The sequence below is a fragment of the Quercus robur genome, chromosome 3, assembly GCF_932294415.1.
Source record: "Quercus robur chromosome 3, dhQueRobu3.1, whole genome shotgun sequence".
Classification (NCBI taxonomy): Eukaryota; Viridiplantae; Streptophyta; class Magnoliopsida; order Fagales; family Fagaceae; genus Quercus; species Quercus robur.
The window spans coordinates 32,610,178-32,633,662 of record NC_065536.1 but is presented as its reverse complement, the minus strand read 5'-3'; positions in this window follow the sequence as shown (position 1 = coordinate 32,633,662).

Sequence of the window (23,485 nt, the reverse complement as noted above, 5' to 3'; positions counted from 1 at the left end):
CATGCCGCAGTTATAACCATGCCCCCACTGTCTCAGATAACCATGCCCACACTAGACATACCCCACACCCCTGCCGTAGCACTATCTACATTTATTTTTTAGATTTTCGGCGGAGGTGCTGCCCACCCAACATTTGGGGCTTGTTGTTTAACATGGTTATACACTATAACATTTTTATAATCCTCTTGAGTGTGCAAAGCAAAGTTCCATATTTGAGAAGAGGGAATGCCATTAGAATCATGAACCACTTGATTCCTATTAAATCAAATGGACCACGCAGTGGCAAAGAGAATTTCAAGGTCAGGCGGAGTACCTGCATCCAATATTTTTAGTGCTAAGTCCACGAGGCAAATGTTCTCTGCCAACAGGTTTATTGGGCAATCTTGCCAATTCCACCATACTTCGCAAAGCTTGTTGTAATAAATTAATGCATAACTGGTGATTTCAATTGTTTTCTCACAAAGTGGACATTTGGCCTCAACATTTAGACCTCTCTTTGCCAGATTAAGTCTAGTAGCAGCCCATAGTGGTAGCTTTTGTAGAGGTGAATTAAAAAATTCAAACCTGCACAATGGGCACACCGCACACATTACATCATTACGCAATATAGTACAATAGAGGTATATTATAATTAGGATTGAAATATATAATTGATCCCTAAACTTTATCAACTGAGCATTTTAAATCTATAAAATTTCAAGAGGATGCTATTGGTCCCTAAAAAAAAAAAAGAGAATTATTGGTTCACCCATCAACTTTCATTAGTTTTCTTGTCTATGTATATCATATTAAGTGTGCATTTGAATATCGTTTATTTTGCCGAAAACTGAAAACAATAAAAAAATAATTTTCGGTTATTGTTCACACTCACAAAACACTGTTCATTTACCTTAATGTATTGATCAAAAAAAGAAAAAAGAAAAAGAAGCCAGACGTAGGCGTGTGAATCCAAAACACAAACCAAATGGACACTAATAGAGCAATGGCCTACCAATTTTCAAATGATGTGTTATCCTTTTTTTTTATTCTTTTAAAATTACATATTGGTCTAAACAGACCCAGAACAACCTATTTCTATTTGTGTCTCTTTTTCCTCAAATCAAAACTAAATTGAAATATACTCCATATTTCTGAATCTTAAAATTTTTCCTGAATCTAGAGTTACAGTTTGTTAGTTATTGTATATTTGCTTGTGTTTGGGCAGAAAAATTTAGCCACCAAAAAGAGGAATTGCATCAAAATCCAGCTTAATGCGTGCAATTTGGATCACATAACTTAAACAGCATAATCTGTTAAAGTCCGGAAAAAAGTTAGAATATAGGCCGGCCCCAGCTTCTTTGCAGCTATAATTTGGGTTCAGACAGAGACCAAATTATGTACAGATTATTCCAGATTCCAACACCATATAATCGGCAAGACCTTAATTTTGTTTGTATCATCTTAAACTTGTAACAATGCTACAGGGTTACTACAAGTTTACTACATGAAACTTATAAAGGAATGTGTTATCAATTACAGAAACACGTTTAAACGTTCAACTATTAAGGGCCGTTTGGTAAGAGATTTCTAGTAACGATGTTTATATTTTTTTAAAAATATATGTGGGTGAAAAAATATGTAATATTGTTTAAATACTAAAAACTGTTGTTTAAACAACAATAACAAATACCCTAAATAGTTAAAATATATCTCAATCACATACTTATCCCATCAATTTGTATCGTAAGAGTTTCAAAAAAAAAAAAAAAAAATTGTATCGTAAGTTTTATACAGTAAAACTTACAGTACTTTTTTAACTTTTTCAATTTTCCAATTATGATGATTCAGATGGAGTCATGGAATAGGCAGTATACCACCAAAAAAAACCAGTGTGTGAAAAGTGAAAACTCAAAAGCGAAAGGAATTGTTATTTGGTATGCACGTGGGATGTGATTAAGTTTTATACAGTAAAACTTACAGTACTTTTTTAACTTTTTCAATTTTCCAATTATGATGATTCAGATGGAGTCATGGAATAGGCAGTATACCACCAAAAAAAACCAGGGTGTGAAATGTGAAAACTCAAAAGCGAAAGGAATTGTTATTTGGTATGCACGTGGGATGTGATGATGTAGTAAAATTCTAGATATATGCACGTATCCTTTGAAAGTTTGAATGAGTATAATTTGTTGTTGTTGGACGGTGGACCAAGAAAGAATCCAATAAGACAGGCTCCACGTTGTTTACCTATAACCTGTTTTGGTCCAAGTTTTCTTTTTTAAAATTCCCTTGTATATCTCAGCAGTTCAAACTTGAAAGTCCAGTCAGAGATCAGAAAATAGATTCGCCGCGTCCCTCAAGTCACTGGTTTTGTTTTTCAACCACCTCTAGAAAATAAAATGTTCTTAAACTTTGAAACTGTCGGGTATTTTTTGACATAGTACTGTATATGTATCATCATTACCATGGGCTCAGCCTCTAAAGTCTTATTTGCTTTCACTGTTTCAAACCTAGCTTGGATTTCTTTTCCTTTTTTCTAGATTTTTTCTTCTTTTAACAACACCCTTGAATATCAAGTGCTCTTCCTCTTTCGGTTCACAAAATTTTTCAACATAAGTAGGTTTGGAATAATTCGGATTTCCTCTTCGCATGTTTTATTATTTAAATCAAATCCTAGTTTACTTCTTTGTTTATCTGATGAGCTTTTATTTTGATTCAAGTGAAAAATCATGATAATATTCTAGTGTCTTTTTTCTTAAAAAAAAAAAAAAATAGTAACTAGTGGTTTGCCATGTGATGTAGAAATTAAATACAAATTATATATAAGTTAAAAAAAGAATTACAAATTTCATTAAAATTGAAGAATAAAATAGATAATAAAAATTATCCTAAATTACATACTAGAATCACAATGTTTAAAAATATTATTAAAATAAAAAATATGAAAAAAAATTAAGTAATCTATATATATAACCGAAACCTCTGAAACTCCCACAATTTTCTACGTCATCACTATTTTCTTTTTCTTTTTATTTTAGATTCTTTTTATTTTAGGTTTTATATCTTATATATTTATTATTTCTATTCAACATGTACTTATCTTATCAAGTATTACAATAATTTAGTTTAAGTAAAACTCTATTAGATATATGTTTTAAGAGATTAAAAATTCTACTTCAACTAAAATTCTATTACAAAAATTTCAACAAATATAAACCCATACTCTTTTTATTTAAGTATTATTTTTTCACGTATTGTATTATATTATATTATATTATATATATATATATATATATATATATTTAGAAACTTTCACGTATTATGTTAGTAAAAAATATTCGGAAGAATAGCATAGAATACAAAGATAAAATAATAAAGGCTAAAAACTCAATTATTTAATAATTTGGCCACTGAGATGCGAGCGCGTAAGCATAAGGTCAAAACTGAAAAGTTTTACAGTAGTTGTAGAACTTCAGTGGTAGATATTTTCTATTTCTTTTTATTTTAGGTTTTATATGTTATGTGTTTATTAATTCTCTTCAACGTGTAATTATATTATCAAGTGTTACAATAATTTAGTTTAAGTAAAACTCTATTAGATATATGTTTCAAGAGCTTGAAAATTTTATTTCAACTAAAATTCTATAAAAAAAATTTCAACAAATATAAACCCCTACCAAGGTTGAAACCCTTCATATTCACTCAATTTTTCACAAAAAAGACACACACAGCAAATTGAAGATTTTGCAATGATGTAACATTGTATCCATGGAGTTGCTCAAAGTAAATGCAGAGGTAAGGACATGTTGCCATCTTTTAGCTTATACTCTCTATAATTACTACTTTATAATATTGTTATTGTTGTGACTTGTGAGCAGGGATGGCAATGGGGCAGGGTGAGGTCGAAGGATGGGGTCTTTGTCCCTGTCCTGCATGGTTTTGTCTTGCACTATCCCTGCCTCACCCCACATGACGGGAAAAACTTTCTCATCCCATCCTCACCCCTTTGGCCCCGCAAAGCCTCGCCTCAGCCCGTAAAACTCTACTTTTGTTAATTTACCATACAACTAGTACAATTTTTTTAATGAAACCTATTTCATTAATAAAAATATACTTGAAATTACAACTAAATTTATCCCATAAAATCAAATCAATTTTTAGAAAAAAATTGAATAATATTTCCAAGTGTTTAATAAGACAATTACAAAAAAAAAAAAAAAAAAAAAAATCTAATAGTATAACACACAACAAAATAAAGGTAGAAAACCACATTAGGTAGAATAAAATAAGCTAACATTGATATGTTTGTTTAAATAGTAGGATTTTAGAGTAGGAAAATTTACAATTAAAACTCTTAGCAACGTCGAGCGGGGCAGGGTGGGGAAAACCCATGCGGGGTGAAACAGGGAAGGGCGGGTTAAGTGGGGCGAAGCGGGGAAGGGCAGGTTAAGTGGGGCGGGGCAAAATTGCTATCTCTACTTGTGAGTGAGTTTATTAGTATAAAAATCTACATGTGAAAATTTTAATTGTAAAAATTTGTTTTACAATTAAAACATTAGATTTAACCATAATTTTGATTTAATAATTAACAATTTCATCAATCAAATTTTCTCTAACATTGGTGTAATTTGTACTACTAAGTATGTTATATATAGAACCCTCATATGATCTTGGAAAAACCACTCTATAAAAAAAATTGTCATCAATAACAAGAAGAAGAGCTTATTCCTGACCATCAAAATCACAAATTTCCTGTCAGTAATAATCAATTTTATATTAATGTTGTGACATAGTCCATAGTATTAAAAAAAAAAAAAAAAAGAAGTATAGTCCATATAGGAATGGTTTAGATATTTCCTACTTGATTTTTGAATCTCAAATTGATTAGTAGAATAATATGGAGTGAGGAGGTGCATTATTCATATTAAAAGTGGCAATTCAAACTAATAAGAAACTAAATAAGGGCGTGTAATAACTTCTACATATGGTGGTGGTATAGCATTAGTGCATATGAGAGTTAGAAGACAAAGTTTTGTCTTTTTTTATTTATTTATTTAAAATATGCATCCTACTTTATTGATATCTGTACAATATCTATGGGAAACTATTCAAATTCCACTAAAATTTATTTGTTTTGTTCATATCCTATCAAATTCTTTTTTTTTTTTTTTTTTTTTTTTTAATTTAAAATATGCATCCTACTTGGTTGATACTTATACAATACCTATGAGAAACTATTTTAAATTATAAAATAATTTTCTATTAAATTTTAATTAATAGTTTTTTCATATAGGACTCTTTATTTGTTTTTTTTTTTAAATATATGTGATATTTAAATTTAATTATTCCATACATTGCATGGATTAGCGACTAGTTTATATAATAAATAGAAACTTCCTTAAATTTCTTACAATTTTTGATAGTAGAACTTTAATTAAAGCTGTATCTTGAAATGTTTTGAAATTTTGTATTTATGTTTCACTTAAAATAAACTATCTTAATAATTAGTGAATCACATGGCAAGTGCAAGTTATCATTTGTGTAACATTTATATTGAGTCAGATGGCGTAAGCAGTACTACTTATAAGACCCAATGAAGAATTTTAATATGGAAATTAAAATATAAAGTATACATTCTCTACATTTGGGTTAATTTTTTTAAGCCACATGATGTAAACACATCCCATTACGGATTTTTTAGTCCTTAATGTTTGAATCTGCTTTTAAAGTTATACTTCCATAACTGGGCCAAAATTGGGTTTTACCCATTTCAGTGAAATGAGACTTAAAAAAAAAAAAAATGTGGAACTTGAGTTCCACAATTTTTATTTTATTTTATAGTTTCAGTTCGATATAACTCGATTGTCTAAAAATTGAGTTTTACATTGAAACTCAATTTTTAGAAAATTGAGTTTTAAAGCAGGGGCATTTTTCTAAATAGTTTTAGACAAAAGGCATTTTGCTGGAAAGTTTTGACGAAAGGAGTAAATGCCCACTTTGTCCTCCATAACTGACTTGGTTGCTAATGCCATCTAAGTTCAAGATGATGTAGTATTACCATGTGTTATAAACATTGCATAAAATATTGATTTGCATTTTTTTTTTTCTCTTTTTCTCCTATTTTTGTTCAATTTCTTGCTCAACACATAGCCATAGTAGCCAATCCAAACATACCCCATTTTTGAGGGACTAAAAATATAATTTACTCAAAAGTGAATTTGTGTCCAAAGTCCAGACATAAAAATTTAAGATAAATTACAATATTTCCCTTTGTGGTTTAGCCACAATGTTCTTCTTTTTCCTGGTGATTTTCATTTTTGCAGCTTTTTTCTTGTAAAATGTATAAGTAATTCAGTTTTTTTTTTTTTTTTTTTAAATTTATTTTTTAACTAGAAGATCTAAGTTTGGTAGTGAGTTGTTTCTCAACGAAAAAAAAAAACCTATTAACCCAGTACATGAAAAACACAATCTAAAGAGAAAAAAAAAAAAAATCCTTTTTGAATTATGATTAACCTCAACTAAATTCTTTAGAAATTAATTAAAGAAAATTAATATAAAAAATTGCATCACATCCGGTGTTGAGACTGCTCCACAGTACTTCCACGCCCAAGGCCATAATCGACCCCACCCACATAAAACCTAAACCCTTTTTTTTTTTTTTTTTTTTTTTTTTTTTTTTTTTTTTTTTGAGAAGAACATAAAACCAAATAGGGATGTAAATGAACCAAGCTGATCATAAACAACTTGGGCTTGACTCGATAAAAAAACATGTTCATATTTGTTTGTTTATAAATAAGCCAAGTTTGAGTCTTAGTTTTAGGCTCGTTTAACAAACAAGTCGAGCCCAAGCAAAAAAATTTGTTCACGAATAAACTCGTGAGCTATTAGGCTTGATATACAACAATTCAAGCATAGACTTATTTATAAGTTTATATGTGTTAGCTAAATATACTCATTACACATAGGGATGGCAATTTTCCCCGCCCCGCTTAACCCGCCCCTCCTCGCTTCGCCCCGCGCGGGTTTTTCCCGCCCCGCAAAGGTAGTGGGGCGGGGATGGGGCAAGATTTTAGCCCCACACCACGGGGCGGGACGGGGATGGGTTTAGACTTTTTAGACCCGCCCCTCCCCGTCCCCGCCCCGCCCCGCCCCGCCCCGCATTACTATGAGTTATAATTGTAAATTTTTCATACCCTAAAACCTTACTATTTAAACAAACATATTAATATTAGCATATTTTATTCTACCCAATGTGATTCTCTATCTTTATTTTGTTATGTGTTATACTATGAGATTTTTATTTTATTTTTATGATTGTCTTGTTAAACACTTGGATATATTATTCAATTTTTTTCTAAAAATTGATTTGATTTGATGGGATAAAATTGTAATTTCAAGTATATTTTTATTAATGAAATAAGTTTTATTAAAAAAATTGTACTAGTTGTAGGGCAGATTAACAAAAAGTAGAGTTTTATGGGGTGGGGCGGGGCTTTGCGGGGTCCCAAGAGGCGGGGATGGGGTGAGAAAGTATTCCCCGTCATGTGGGGTGGGGCGAGGTGGGGATGGGGCAAGACAAAACCATGCAGGGCGGGGACGAAGACCCCATCCTTCGACCCCGCCCCTCCCCATTGTCATTGGTCTTCGTCCCCGCCCCTCCCCATTGTCATCCCTAATTACACATATCTTAATAATGACATTGCCAACATGAGACCACTACCTGTATTACCTTAATTTTTTCCTTCCTTTAAACTGATCAAGAACAACTTTAGATTATAGTTACATTTAAAAATAAATAAATAATTAAGTATGCCACATATGATCCTTCCCTATCAATCATCTAAAGTAAAGTTATGAAATATGTTAGTATTTTCTCAATCATAATAGTTACAAACATGTATTTTTCTAGTCTTTCACCACCTAACGTGAATGTAAAAATTGTATTTTGAAAAATTGCTGAAACTATAGACAAGGAATGATGAATGAATGAATTTAATTATGTAAATTATTAATTTGAATAATGGTTAATCATAAGTAGGACTAGATGCATGATAAAATGAGTATACTATTTTTTTTTCCTTAATTTTAGAGATTTAAGCATTTAATAATGTAATTTTTTTAGATCTCAAGCTCAAAAACTTGACTTGAGCTCGAGTTTAAGCTTGATATTAAGTTTAAGTTTAGCTTCACTAATTAATCAAGAGAAGCCAAGCCAAGCCAAGTTTAAGTTTTTTGGCTTTCCCACGAGCTCAAGCTTAAATACTATTTTTAGGCTTGTCACAAGCTCAAACCCAGCTCGAGTTTTTGATTTTTCCTGACGAGTCAAGCTTGAACATGCACTACTCGATATAGCTTGGCTCATTTACAGCCCTAAAACCAAAACTAAATATCATAGACAAACCCATAGACAACTAATCAAACTAAACCAAAGCATATTTGACTTTTTTAAGCTCAACGTTGTAACCCCAAGTACTAGCTAGGTAGGGCCAGTTGTGGAAACTATGGCTCCACAAGTTGAGTGGACTAGCTAATTTATCACCAAAAGTAAATTGTAATTTCCCCTAAAATTATTTATTGAAACAAACTAGAGATTAATTAACTAACCATGTTTTGTGTTTATTTATTTATTTTTTATATTTCAATGACCAAATTCGTATGAAATCTTTTAAATTTACCAAAATACTCCTTAAACTTAAAAAAGACCAAATATGCTAAAAAAACCCACTAAAAATGAACAAAATACCTCTCAAAACCTAAAAAATGACCAAAATATCTCCAAAACTTAAAAATTTACCAAAATACCCCCTAAACCTAAAAATTGACCGAAATATAAAAAATGACCAAAATACCTCCGAAACGTAAAAATTAACCAAAATACTCGTGATGAGCAAATTGTCATGTTTTTCTCCCTTAATGTTTAGTCTTTTATACTTATTTGGTGCCTAAATGTACTCATTATTCTTATATTTTGATTTAGGGTGCAAACGGAGGCATTAAGTGCAAAACGTAGCTAATTGGGCAATTTTGGATAGTTTCGACATCACTTTGTAATCTGGGCATAACTCTCTCATCAGAGCTCCGATTGAGATGATTCAAGAAGCTATGGAACGCCAAGAAAAAGCTCTACAACGTTAATGTTTAAAGTTTTGAGAGATACTAGATGTGTAAAGGTCGAAATCGGGCTTGAAGTTGTTGCACCTGCATTGCTGACGTTTTGGAATGTTCCTTTGCCTGAAATTCTAATACCTGATGTCGTTTATTTTCGAAAACTTCTAGATTTGGTGCATGAAAATTCCAGCTAAAAAACACCACTTTCCTAGATATATTAGGAATTTGTTTTTATTTTTAATATTTTACTTAATTAGTCAGATTTAGATATTATTATTTAAAATATTTTTAGGAGATTTCGTAGGCTTGGGAAAGGGGGAATTAACGTGTAAAAGAGGGGAGGAGAAATCAGATTGGACACACACGCCTCTCTCTACCCTCTTCTCTAACTTCTCCTTTGAGTTTTCATCATGGCCTTGCTTGGCTAAACTATTATACTTGGTTGAAGGAAACTCAAGCCTCAGAATCAATAAAATTGTGAGATGTAATTTGTTTTTATTGTTCAATTTATACTTTGAATAAAGGATTTTTTTTCTGTGCCTATTTTCATGATTTTCTCATTTAATTACTAGGAGGCCTACTAATTTATTATTCGTTGCAATCTATTGCTACGTTAGATATCAAATCCATAATTATTTGATCTCTCTAATTTGTGAAGCAACCAAGATTTAATGATTTGCTGCATTAGAAATTATTAAATCTTAGGAAGAATGCTCGACTAAATTAAATGCAACCGCTTGTGCTTGTGTTGTTTAGCTTCATCGATCTCTTTAATTCTTAAGGCCATTACCAAATTAAACCCTTAGTGCTTGTCTTGGGTTGTTTAGTATTTAGGGTTAATTAGATTGTTTGTTTTCTAATTAACTGTGACTAAAGAGAAATATGAAAATGGTTCCAATGGTGAATATTCAAAGTGTGAATTGATATATACTTGCATCGATGATCAGTTATAATATTTCGATAGTGGATGTTGACTTAAACCAAGGTTTGTTATCTTGATTGATTTTGATACTTTGATTTAAAATGTTCCTTAGTTGTTTTTCTTAAAATTCTTTGTCTTATACTCACCCCCCCCCCCCCCCCTCCAATCTTTGTTCACGTAGCACAAAACTAGGCTAGATACTCTTTGTGGAAATAATCGTTACTCACACCACTACATGTATTTTTAGGAGTATAGGTTTTATTTTTGGTTGCCTGCGATAGCACACCAACCCGCTAAGCCTAAAAATTGATCGAAATATCCCTGAAACCTAAAAATGACCAAAATACCCTCGAAAACTAAAAAATGACCTAAATACCCTTGAAACCTAAAAAAAACTGATCGAAATATGCTTGAAATATAAAATTACCAAAATACCCCCTAAACTAAAAGAAAATGACCAAAATACCCCCGAAACCTAAAAATAAACTAAAATGCCACCTAAACCTAAAAAGTCACTAAAATACCCCTAAAACCTAAAAAATGACCAAAATAACCCCAAAGCCTAAAATTGACCAAAATATCCCCAAAACCTAAAAAATGACCAAAATACCCCCTAAACCCAAAAAATGACCAAAATACCTCTGAAACCTAAAAAATGAACAAAATGCCCTAAAACCTAGAAATTGTTGAAAATACAGCTAAACCTTTAAAATGACCTAAATAAACTCAAAACCTCTAAAATGACCAGAATAACTCGAAACCTCTAAAATTACCAAAAGTGCCACCAAAACCTAAAAAATGATCAAAATACCCCCGAAACCTAAAAAATGACCATAATAACCCTGGAGCCTAAAAATGACCAAAATACCCCAAAAAATTTAGTCAAAACCATAACCGTATTGCTCCTTATTTTTGCGATCACATGTACAATGTAGTGTATAAGATATGGTTTGAAGTCGGCATATTTTTCAAATTTTGGATTTTTCCCACCCAACTAAAAACTAATTTTTCATTTTTTTTGCTAGTTTTTCTTTATTTTGGGTTGAGTTTCCTAATTAAAACTTGCTATGGTTATTAAATTTTTTTTTTGAAAACTAGGGTTATTAAACTATTAATATATATATATATATATATATGAAAATTCTGATAGTAGACTATTAGTTGGAATATAATTTAAATTTCTAAAACTTTGATGATAAAGTTTTATCTAAATTAAATTATTGTTAAATCTTATCCCTTAGTCAAGTGTCTTGTAGTCTAATCTATACTATCTATATGAGGATTCTCTTATTTGGACTGGACTTTTATATGGTTCAAAAATACCCTTAAATCTTACGTTTAACGGGGAAAAATCTTGAGGATGATCTGGAAAAATTATATTTTCAACTCCACTTAAAATACCTAAAAAATAGGACACTTTCTTGCTAATCTATATCTTCAAAAAAAACTTATCCAAAATGTTTTTTTTTTTTTTTAAAGGAAAAAGAAAAATATGACATTAGACAAAAAAAAAAAAAAGCCTCATGGCACGTTCAAAACGCATGTGATGAGACTAGTATCTTAATAAAATATTAATTTAATAAGATACAACTTGAGGAAAAAACAAAAAACAAAATGTAAGTTGTGTGAGATTTAAGTTTAAAAAATTTTGTTGATAGACTTTTAGTTTAATTTAAATTAAACAGTTATTAAATGTTATCTCTTAATTTGAGAAAATATATCATAACAAATAAGAGAAGTGCTACTGCTATGTTTTCACAATATATCATAACAATGTTTTCATAACAAACCATAGATGGTAAGTTGTTATTGGTTCTATTTTAAACCTATCATTGAAATTACCCTTTTGCCCAACAATAACAACCCATAATAACTTGTCATGTGTGATTTGTTATAAAAGTGTTGTGAAATTGTTATGGACATAACATTTCTTTAACAAATAATATAAAATTAATTTACAAATTAGTTTTTTTTTAAAATGTTGATAATGGACTTTGTTGAAGGCCAATTTTTTGTCATTAATCAGGCCCATGCTCTAGTTTTAAGACTTGGGCTCTACAAGGCCATAATAGAGTTATGGGTGAGTTGGGTTTGGTTCCACCGCCGAAGATAAATCCGATTCACAGAATCAACCTGTGTGCAAACACAAATCCAAAAATCCAAGAGGGAAAAATACATATATGTATATAAAGGAACTAAAAGAATTAGAGAGAAAAGCGAATAGTTTAATGGATTTATTATTTATTTGTGAATCCCAAAATATTGGTTCCTAGAACCATAAGACCTTTGAATCCCAAGTTCCACAAACTTCAATAGACCCTTTAGGATCCATATGACTTGTGAGACATGGAAGCCTAGATCAATGCGGTTTTCAAAAATACAAGTTCTATAAGTATAGATTTTACTTTCTGCAATGCTTCTTTTTCTTAGAGAGTCTAGGGAAAAACTCCACAAAGCCTATAAATCCCAAACTTCACATACTTAAGTAGGTCCTTGAGACTCTACAAGACTTGTGAGATCTGGAACCTTAGATCAGTGTGCAGCTCCCAAGTATTTCTACAAGTTGAAATTTCTATTCACACAATATTTCTTCCCTAGGTCCTTGACCTGGGCTTGTGTTTCTTGCTTATTTTTCTTGATACAATGTAGATATTAGATGCTTGTAGTGGGCCTTTTTTACAATGTTGGGCTGGGCTGCCTCCTGCGGTATTAAGCCCAAGTGTTCTGAGTAAGGGAGTTGGGACCGGTCCAACTGCAACTCACTTTAGTCCGGCTTGTGCACAAACTATGCCCCGTTTGCCAGACTTTGATCACAAGCCCATGGCAGGCAGAGCTGCTGCAGGTAAGTTATGGCGGGCATATATAATAAAGATAATACAAGAAATAGCAGACAAAATGAATAAAAGGGAGCGACAAGAGGCACCCCGTAGGCCGAAAGTAGAGAAATAAATGAGGAATAATAATAATGGGATTATTGAATTAAAGAGAGAAAAATCAGTCTGTCATACCAAGTAATGCTGCGGAGCTGAAACCAAGAAGGTAAACCACTTCCTCAATGCGACTAATCTCCCAGGGTAAAGAAATTAATTGCTTTGAAGGAATGGGCCTGAATGGTTTATGTTTAATGAGGATCTTCTGTCTTTTTTGATAGAGAGCAGGGCTTTAGAGGGAGAGAGGAGATCAACCTATTGGTGCATGCCTGCTATTTTATACTCCTTATTCTTTATCTTTCCTAGTTTTTCCTTTCTTCCTTTTTTTTTCTCAGTGTTTACTCATTTTGTTGCGATTCTCTCCTAGAGGTTGCTATTACAATGTTTGTGATTGTGATCTTGACTGTCCTACCCTACTGTGCACGGCAAGGCCCCTTTTTATAGTGCCTGCTGTGACCGGATTTTACTATTTTAGCCTTTAACAACCTTCGTCTGGTCTGGGTGTCCTTACCGACCACTTACTAGTTTGCCAGTCGCTTAACCACCACCACTTACCTATGCTAGCCGTGATACTAGATAAGGAAGGTTATTTTGTTTGTTTACTTGCCATGCTACAGTGTGAGTGCTCTCTTTCTCTTCCTATCCCTCATGGCATGCACCTAGTGGTCCCAGCTCATCCTTACTTCCTTTGGGCGGTATGTCATCCCAGCAGGACGTTTTCCCTAAAAGAGTCTAAGCAGAAACCCCAGAATAGGTTTTCCTTTCTCTCCACCGCCAGACCATGCCCTCTTACGTTTGACCCATGACCTCACCACCTCCTATATTGGCTAGGTACAGACTGATGATGTTTGGACCTTGCATGTGCTTCACTTCCATGTATATCCAAAATCTACTTGCTGCTCACGCGTCCACCGTGGATTGGAGACTTGTCTGCACATCTTGCCGCCCATCCTTGGCTTCTTATGGCGTGAACCATTTTCTAGCTTCTCGTTCTTTAAAGCTTGCTCCTTTCGGGGCTGGGCTTTTGCTTGGCCTTGGGCTTTTCCTCCTTCAGCCCATTCTCTTACTCTTTTCTATAGTCTTGTGTGTCCTGCCGTACTGCTCTGCCATTCCTGCTGTGGCGTTATTTGACCCAAGCTTGCTAGGCCTTGTTGGGCTTGTTGCTTATTCTTCCCTCAATGACTCAGTATAGTCATTTGGGCTTTTTTGGTTACGTTGGGCATCCTTGCCCCATTTAATTTCCTTGGGCCCTTTTGGCCCTTTTCCTAACTTTGCATTCCCATGAGTTTTTACTAACTCGTTTGGGCTTCCCTGACCCAATTACCTTATCGTTCATCCTTGGGGCTCATGGACTTTCCATCAACCCCTTACTTTCATTACTTTGAGCTTACTGTGGCCCATTCCTCCCTCCTTTCTCTTCTCCTTTAATGTTCCTTTATAGTGGGTATGATTCAGTTCCTCAAAACGGTGTAGTCTTTAGTTCGCTGGATCAACCATTGCTTCCTGCCATGAATTTGAAGGAGCTTGGTGGACCTTTTTTCCTCTTTCCACTCTTGTTTTATTTTTCTGGTAACCCACATCTGAAAGTATTTTAATTATTTTCTCTTCATAGGAAGTTATAGATCAGATGCAATTTGAGTTCAACGAGGAAATAACCCATTCTTCAAGGTTGAGAAAGAGACATTTCAAAGGTTTCTTAGGCTGATAGCAAATTCTCTTGTTGGCTCTTTTTCTTGAAAGTAGTATAAATTTTTTTTTGTTATTTTATTTTATTTTTTGAGATGGGTGAACTCCGAAAGTCTTCCAAGCATCTTTCTCCTTTTGTTTTCCCCACTTTAACTGAGGTCCCTTAAATCTTTTCCTATAGATTAGTTAATTTCAATTCCAAAGTTTCCATACCATTTGGAGTATAGTGCATCTCCTTCATTCTTCTTTTACCAAGGAACTCAATTTTGGTGATTGGTTCTTTGGTGGGCTTCTTTGGGCTTGCCCAATTTCTTGCTGATTTTAGTGGACTCATGAATAGTAGCAAAAATAAGCTAAATAGTAAAACAAGCTAGTTCTAAACACACACTTAAGTTTAGAATTTTATCATTTAAATGATAAAATTTTACCTAAATTAAACCGTTATTAAATATTATCCTTTAATTTGAGGAAATATATCATAAAAAATGATATAAAATTAATTTACTAATTAGTGAGAGTAGCTACTTGGCTCAATTACGACTTCTAAGTCTAACTTTTATTAATTTTAGTAATAGAATTGGACTTTTTAGTATTAGAATTTTAATTAGACTTTTTTTTTTTTTTTTTGGTAAAGGTCTTTAGATAAAAGGTTGTGGATATCGTATACTATATAGTGAAAGTTGGGCTTAAAAATCGTAACTGCGCTAATTAAGTAGCTGCACCAAATTACAGAAAATTCATTAAACTTAATTTTAAAAAATTAATTTAGTTGGTTAGTGTCACTAATCATTGTAAATCACCTTAATTGGTATCAAACTTTTTGTTTTCTCCAAACGTATATATCCCCCAAAAAAAAAAACGTTGTTGGTGAAGATAAAAATTTGACACGTAGAAGAAAAGTTTGATACATATGATATAAAATTAGGTTTTTTTTTTTTTTTTTTCTTATAAAAATTTTAAACTTCCCATAATTTTTTTTTTAAGCGATAGAATTAGAGTCCCAAATTAATTAATGAGTTTAAATAGCATGCAAAATGGTATGTAGCATATGGTGATATCTCGAGTGTAATATTTAATTTTTTGTTGTTATCTAATTTTTTTTTGCAATTTGGTTTCTTCAAGACTCTATATTAATGTAGACTTCAAGAAGTTTAGGGTATTTGATTTTTACTTGGTTTCCTTTTAGGTGGAGTGCATATATATACACGGTTTAAAATTTTTATAAGCAAAAAAAAAAAAAAACCTAATTTTATATCATATGTATCAAACTTTTCTTCTACGTGTCAAATTTTTATCTTCACCAACAATGTTTTTTTTTTTTTGGGATATATACGTTTGGAGAAGACAAAAAGTTTGATACCGATTAAGGTGATTTACAATGATTAGTGACACTAACCAACTAAATTAATTTTTTAAAATGAAATTTAATGAATTTTCTGTAATTTGGTGCAACCACTTAATTAGTGCAGTTACGGTTTTTAAGCCCAACTTTCACTATATAGTATATGATATCTACAACCTTTTATCTAAAGACCAGAAAAAAAAGTCTAATTAAAATTCTAATACTAAAATTTCCAATTCTATTACTAAAATTAATAAAAGTTAGACTTAGAAGCCGTGATTGCGCCAAGTGGCTACTCTCACTAATTAGTTAATTAATTTTATATCATTTATTATGATATATTTCCTCAAATTAAAGGATAATATTTAATAATGGTATAATTTAGGTAAAATTTTATCATTTAAATGATAAAATTCTAAACTTAAGTGTGTGTTTAGAACTAACTTGTTTTACTATTTAGCTTATTTTTGCTACTATTCATGAGTTCACCAAAATCACCAAAATTAGCAAGAAATTGGGCAAGCACAAAGAAGCCCACCAAGGAACCAATCACCAAAATCGAGTTCCTTGGTAAAATAAGAATGAAGGAGATGCACTATACTCCAAATGGTATGGAAACTTTGGAATTGAAATTAACTAATCTAAAGGAAAAGATTTGAAATTACTTGGTTTCCTTTTAGGTGGAGTGCATATATATACACATTTAAAAAAAAAAAAAAAAAAAATTCTTCAACCTAATGTATAGTTTTTTGGTTTAGTCTTCCACTCTTCTATCTACCGCACCTACAAAGGTATGTATTTGTATACTATGATTTTTTTTTTTTTTTTATTATTATAGTAAAATTGAATAGGTTTTTGTTTAATTATTATAACATATTTTACTTCTCAATTTTCATCATAGCTTAAAGTTATTTTCAATTATCAATGCAAACTTATAATTGCCAAGGTTTTAACTTTTAGTTTTTTTTATTAAAAAAAATCTTGAAGTTTTTGTGTGTATATATAAACCTTCTTTTTTCTTTTGTAGGGTGAAACTCGTCCAAGTTTTGGTGTCTCCTCCCCCATCTTTCAAAGAAAAAAAAAAAAAATTTTCTCATGTGACTTTCTCAACTTTCATTTTTTAAAGTTTAGTAATTCGGATTGTTTTTGACTATTGAATTATGGTTACCACCTAAATATGCTTTCAACTATTATTTTTTTTTTGGATTGTTTATAATTATTATTGAATTCAAGGTTTTTGCATTCATATATGCAATGGTGATTACTTGAGTTTTAAAGCTTAATACATATTATGCAAACTCCCGTAATACCTTTTTTTTCTCAAAAAAAAAAAAAAAAGAAAAGAAAAGAAAAGAAAAAGAGTCATATAGTTATCTTTCATCTTCCATTACTAGACTTATATATGATTTTTTTATTATTATATAAAAACCCCAGTCTTACGCAATATGCATTCATTAAGTAAAGAAAACAAAAAGAGTTATATAGTTATCTATAATCTTCCATTACTAGACTTATATTTGATTTTTTTTATTATATAAAATCCTTTTTTTTTTTAATGAGAATTATATAAAATCCTTAGTCTTACACAATATGCATTCATTATATAGCCTAGTGTAAAAGATTACTTTATTTTTATTATTTAATATTAATTTAATTAATAAAAAATTTCTTTAGTTTACACATTATCCTTAATTAAGCCGTGCATTACAAGAGCATAATTCTAGTGAAAAATAAAAGAGTAAAATGATTGTGCACGTGGCATAAGGAGAGAATAAAAAAAATATAAAAGAAATAGAATATTGGAATATTTATTACTTAGTATATGAAATGTTTTAAGAAGAAATAAAAATTTAATAAAGGTATAATACAATCAGACCTCTCCAACTTTGAGTTGATGGAAAAATGAACCACGTACGTTTAATCTAGGTCGTTTTAGGATTAGTTGGCTGAATTTGCTTATTCTTTCCTTATTCTTTCCTTATGCTTCTCACTTTCGGCTCCTCTTCTCCTTTATCTTTCTTACCCATCACTCTCTTTTTCTTTAAAAGTGAGAATGCGACTGTATTGTTCATATTGGGAACTATCCAAAAGGTAACTATGTTGACGGTATGAAAAGGTACTTAAAAGAAGAAGGGGGCCAAAAAGCATTATAAGGTGGCACCGAACTTTCGAATGCATGCAACTTCCCTCTCATGTGAAGGTGACTTCTACACTTATGACCCTGTTTATTTTATTTTATTTTTTGTGGGTGTGATAACCTTCATATTTATTAAAATTGGAGAAAAAAAACACAATCAATCTCACAAGCGGTTCTAAGAATCTTGAAATATTGAGATTATTGAAACAAAAAGACTTAACAGACTTAAGAAATAGTATGAACTTATTTATCCCATGTAAACGGAATATTATATATAATTTTTACACAATAATTAATTATATTGGAAAAGTTTTTACAAGTTGCATGTCGTGAGAGAGGAAAAAGGATAACATCATTAACATGCGCATCAGCATATGTAACTCCTCTTTCACATATATATGGATCCAACATACAAGGAGTTTACGTCTTACCCCTATGTGATGGGTACAAAATATACTTTCTCGTGAGAGAGATCTTATGATACTATTTCATAAGATATGTACTTTTTTTTTTCCTATTAGAAGGGTAACCACTATTTGATATCTTTTGTTAAAGTAGAAACAACCTAATTAAAGGTCTTCAATTGAATGAAAATAAAATACAAACTAACTCCTTAATGTATAGAGATATAACTGTGTATGTTTTCTTTTACCCACATTTGTTTATTAGTTATGTGATTTGTATATATAAATGATTTAATTGCTTAAATAATTAGTGTACACATAAATAATTATTAAAATGATCACACAATGGGTTGGAGATGATTTTTTAATTTTTTTTTATCAAATTGATTTAAAGAAAAACTTAATACATCTATATCAGCTTGGCAAATCACAATTTTATATGAACTTTTGTGGTTGGATGCCTCATTGCCTTTTAATTTTTTATATTGATGGCTGTAGTAATACATGACAAGATACAAGAGAGTCAAAAGCGGGGTAATTTTTGAACTATTGAACTAATTAGTAATTAGGGCCATAAAACAATGTTTCTATTTATCAATATTAAATATAAAACAGTGGAGTTAATTTTTTAAATAATTTTATAAGAAGTGTTACGTTCAGAATATTTTAATAATAAATTCTAGATATAAAGTTGTTACTAGTTTAATTTGAATTTACCACTGAAATTCTTCTATTGTCAACACATAACAACTAGTAACAATGTGTCATTTAAGATTTGTCATGAAAATGTTACGGTCATAACATTTCACTAATTTTATTGTTATTTTAAAGTATTATGGAATTATCATTTTTATTTTATATATACATACATATATATATATATATATATATATTTTATGCCCACATGAAGAGTGTACACACACACATATATATATATATATATATATATTTTATGCCCACGTGAAGAGTGAGTCTTGCATGTGATGCTTCATTCGTTACATTTGCCATGGAAACTTTATCGAAATTTAGTAAAAGGGAAGCTAGATAATGACGAATCACAAAGTTGAGGAAAGGAACCTAATGAAAGTGTACCACTAATGGTATGGAAGAGAGAGGAAGGCATTTCATAAAAATAATGGCGTTGCTGAAGGTGATCTTTGACTTACCGCATCTTGGAATTTTGCTTAAAATATTATTTTCTTCATCTAGAACGACATAAAACAATCTGAACGATCTCAATTTTTCACACCGAAAGGAATAAAACAATCTGAACCTTTCATACCGAAAGGAATAAAACAACAAAATAAATGAACAAAAATCTAGAACGAGGTAAAATGGTGCACGTAAACGTGTAACACGAAATTCTGTCTTTGTAAAAGCTAAGTTATAGTTCAAGAATCAAGATTCTTTTTTGTGTTCATGCATGTTTTATATTTACTCGAATCAATTCCTAAGGGAGATTTTAGATTACCACGCACTATAGCGTACGTATACATACACTTTGGGAATTCGAAATAGCTAGGTTTGTCGAAGTTTTTGAAATCGAAATATTCGTAAGTTTGAAAAACACTTCCGTACGTGGCTCTCTAATAAGCGCAAGCCATGACACACACAGACAGCCAAGGAACGTAAAAAACGAAAAAAGCATTTGCTTACACTCAATAATAAACTATCTAGAAAAAAACACACACACACACACGTACACACAAAATAATAAACTGAGATTCACGTGTTCCAAGAATACAATTTAAAACCAACATAGCCTAACATTCCCGGAGGTAAGAGTTATCAATAAATCTTGATACGACTATTTTCACAAAATATTAAAAAACTATGAGTAAAGATGTCAATGGTATGTTGGGAATATGTATGTTATACAATAAAAAAAACAACAAAATAAATGAATTACAAATAGTTTAGAGGTTTGATCACTTCGTTGTCCTTAGACATATTGCTCTCACACAATTGATACAAAAGGGCTGATGCAAATTTGTTCCTAGGATACTAATAAGCCAAAAATATTTCAAGTAATATTCTTGAGAAAATCCTTGTGAATTTCTATGAAATTGATGATTAAGTACTCAAAAAAATGAATATGAATCACTATTTATAGCTAAGAGGGTTATAATCTTTCAAAAGGTATTATTGGCGACTCACTTTGATTGATTTTAACGTTCACAAAACATTCTAACTGTTTGAGACACTCATAACCGTTATTAAAAATTTTTGCAAAAATATAGGTTTTTAAAGACTTTAATTCGTCATCTGGGAATCTAGAGAACAAAGAGGTCAGAAAATAACCCACTATCGTTTTGACTAGTTGACAACCTATCAATCAAGAGTTGTGACTCTTTCAACTAGAATTGTAAATGAACTGAGTTGAGCCGAATTGGGTATTAAAAGTTCAAATTTGTTCATTTCTTTGGTGTAAAAAGAAACTATCAAGTTCTAACTTCCTACTAAGACACGATTTTCCCTTTTTTTTTTTTTTTTTTTTGAAAATCTAAAATTTAGGACCAAATTAAAAAAATATAAAAAAAAAAAAGAAAGGGAAAATTGTGTCTTTGTAGGAAGTTAGAGTCTGATAGTTTTTTATTTCTTTTTTTGAAAATCTAAAATTTAGAAGTAAAACTGTGGTGAGGTGTAAAACATGGATTCAGGGACGAAGTCTGGACTTGGAGTTAGTAGGGTGGCTCTGCTGCTCACTATGTGTGGTAGTTTTGGCCATTGACTCTATTGTTTAACTGCTATAGATTTTTGTTTAAAACTTTTTGAAGGGCCAGGTTGTTTATTTTTGATAAAATAGGTTGATTGGGCTTAACTTTTTTAAGCTTATTATTGGTAATTTTTGTTGCTAGGTTAATTTTTTTAAAGCTTGTATATTTTGTTTTATATTTAATCTATTAATTTTTTATGACCTTTAAAAGGTGAAAAATGCTAAACCTACAAAATTTTTACAAATTACTAATGTGGTAAGTGGTTATTGGTAAGTAAAAAGTGATGCAAATGCGTGAACCAATAAAAATTTGTTACCTCAATAGTTTGTAAAGACGTTGTAAAAAAGTTTGTAGTTATAATATTACTTTTAAAAGAATTGATGGCATTGTTAAGGGGGGTAATGTGTAATTTTATTAAATAAAATTGCTAAAATTAGTACCCACCTATTAATATACTAATATTTTTATAAAAAAAAGTTGGGGTGGGGGGCATTACTCCCCCAAGTCCATTTGTAGCTCTGTCCATGTGTGGATCACAAAAACATTGTTTTTTGAAGTTTAGCTAAAATTTAGGAGTTTATAAATGGTTAATTTTACATATCTAATCTTATCATTCAAGTTATTTAAATATGTGAATTTGATGGCATTTTGGGTATCTAATTAAAATGAGGATCCCAAATAGGGAAATCCCCTTAAATAGTAGTATAGACATTGTTAAATTATTTACAAGCTTGTTTATGAATATATTATTATGTTTAAGCATAGTTCGTTTAATAATCAAACCTAAATTTAAGGATTGAACTTCGCTTGTTTTCTAAACAAATGAACATGAACAAGGTTTTTTCTTGAGCCAAGCTCAAACTATTCATTACAGCTCTACTTTCACCTAGGTATCGATCAGGAGTCGATCTCCTTAAAATTATCTTCCTTTCAGAAGATATATATTACAAGATATATTCTAAATTTCTATATATACAACATGGTAAATGGAAAGTGATGTTTGTACAGGTAAAAACTTGCAAATTTAATTACAATGAAAAATATTTCAAAAATGTTTTATATGTAGTAGCATTATTCTAAATTTATTTTGTCCTCTCTCTCTCTCGTATATATATTCCCATTAAGCATATAGAGTATTTTATTTATTTATTTATAGTGAAACTCATATAGAGTCATAGTTGTGTAATGGAAATTAAGTAGCAGTCAAACTGAAACTTATCTATATATATATAAAACCGAAACCTCTGAAACTCCCACAATTTTCCACGTCATCACTATTTTATTTTTCTTTTTTATTTTAGGTTTTTTACTTTAATGTATTTCCTTCTTCATTTTGGACTCTATAAAATAATAAATTTGAATTATTCCTCCACGGCACAAACCCTAAACCTAATACAGCATCTTTTTATTGGACTTATAATCCTACGGTAAAGCAACCCACAATGGAGTTGCCAGCACTAGAGTTGGACCACATAGCTTCAAGTGAAATAAACTCAGTTTGCAAAAGAAGGAGAAGGTGGTTTTCATGCTAGCCATCGTTGCTTGGCAATTTACAATGTTGAAGCTTCTTAGAGAGCAACCTTATTGCAAGGTTGAAGGTAAATAAAATTTTCTACCCTTTTGTTTTTTTTTGGGAATGAATTATCAAAGGCGTCTGGGAAGAATTTTTTTTTATTTTTTTATTTTATTTTTTTATTTTTATATAATCGGTTTTCCCTGCTCTCTTGCATACTGGAGTTTATTGCATTGATTAGCAATGTTTATGATTTTTTTTAAGAGAATGCCTCAATGAAGGACTGGTAGGTATATATATAATACTAATATATAGAGAGAGAGATTAAAGATTGGGGAGCTGTAGTTTTATTTTTCCTGGAAAGAAAATCTTTTGAATATTTTTTGTAAGTTTATTTGTTTTTCATGATTTCAAATCCTATGAGAATCACTTTTGCTATGGAATACCAGACATATTTCACCATTAATCTGTTACGAATATATTTGTATTTTAGCGTTCATATACAATGATGCTAGGTGTAATCAAGAAATTATAATAATTTATAATAAAAAAAAACTAACACATAAAATAATTGTATACTTTGATTTATAACTTTGTTTTATTTTTTATTTTTTATTGTTGGTATGTAAAGAAAAGGTCGGCTAAGAGGTATGAAATACATCTTTATAGATTTGAATTTATTTTTAAATTATGAAATATGTTATTAGTAGCCCATCTTCTGCTAGAATTTAATGCCTCACCCCTTTT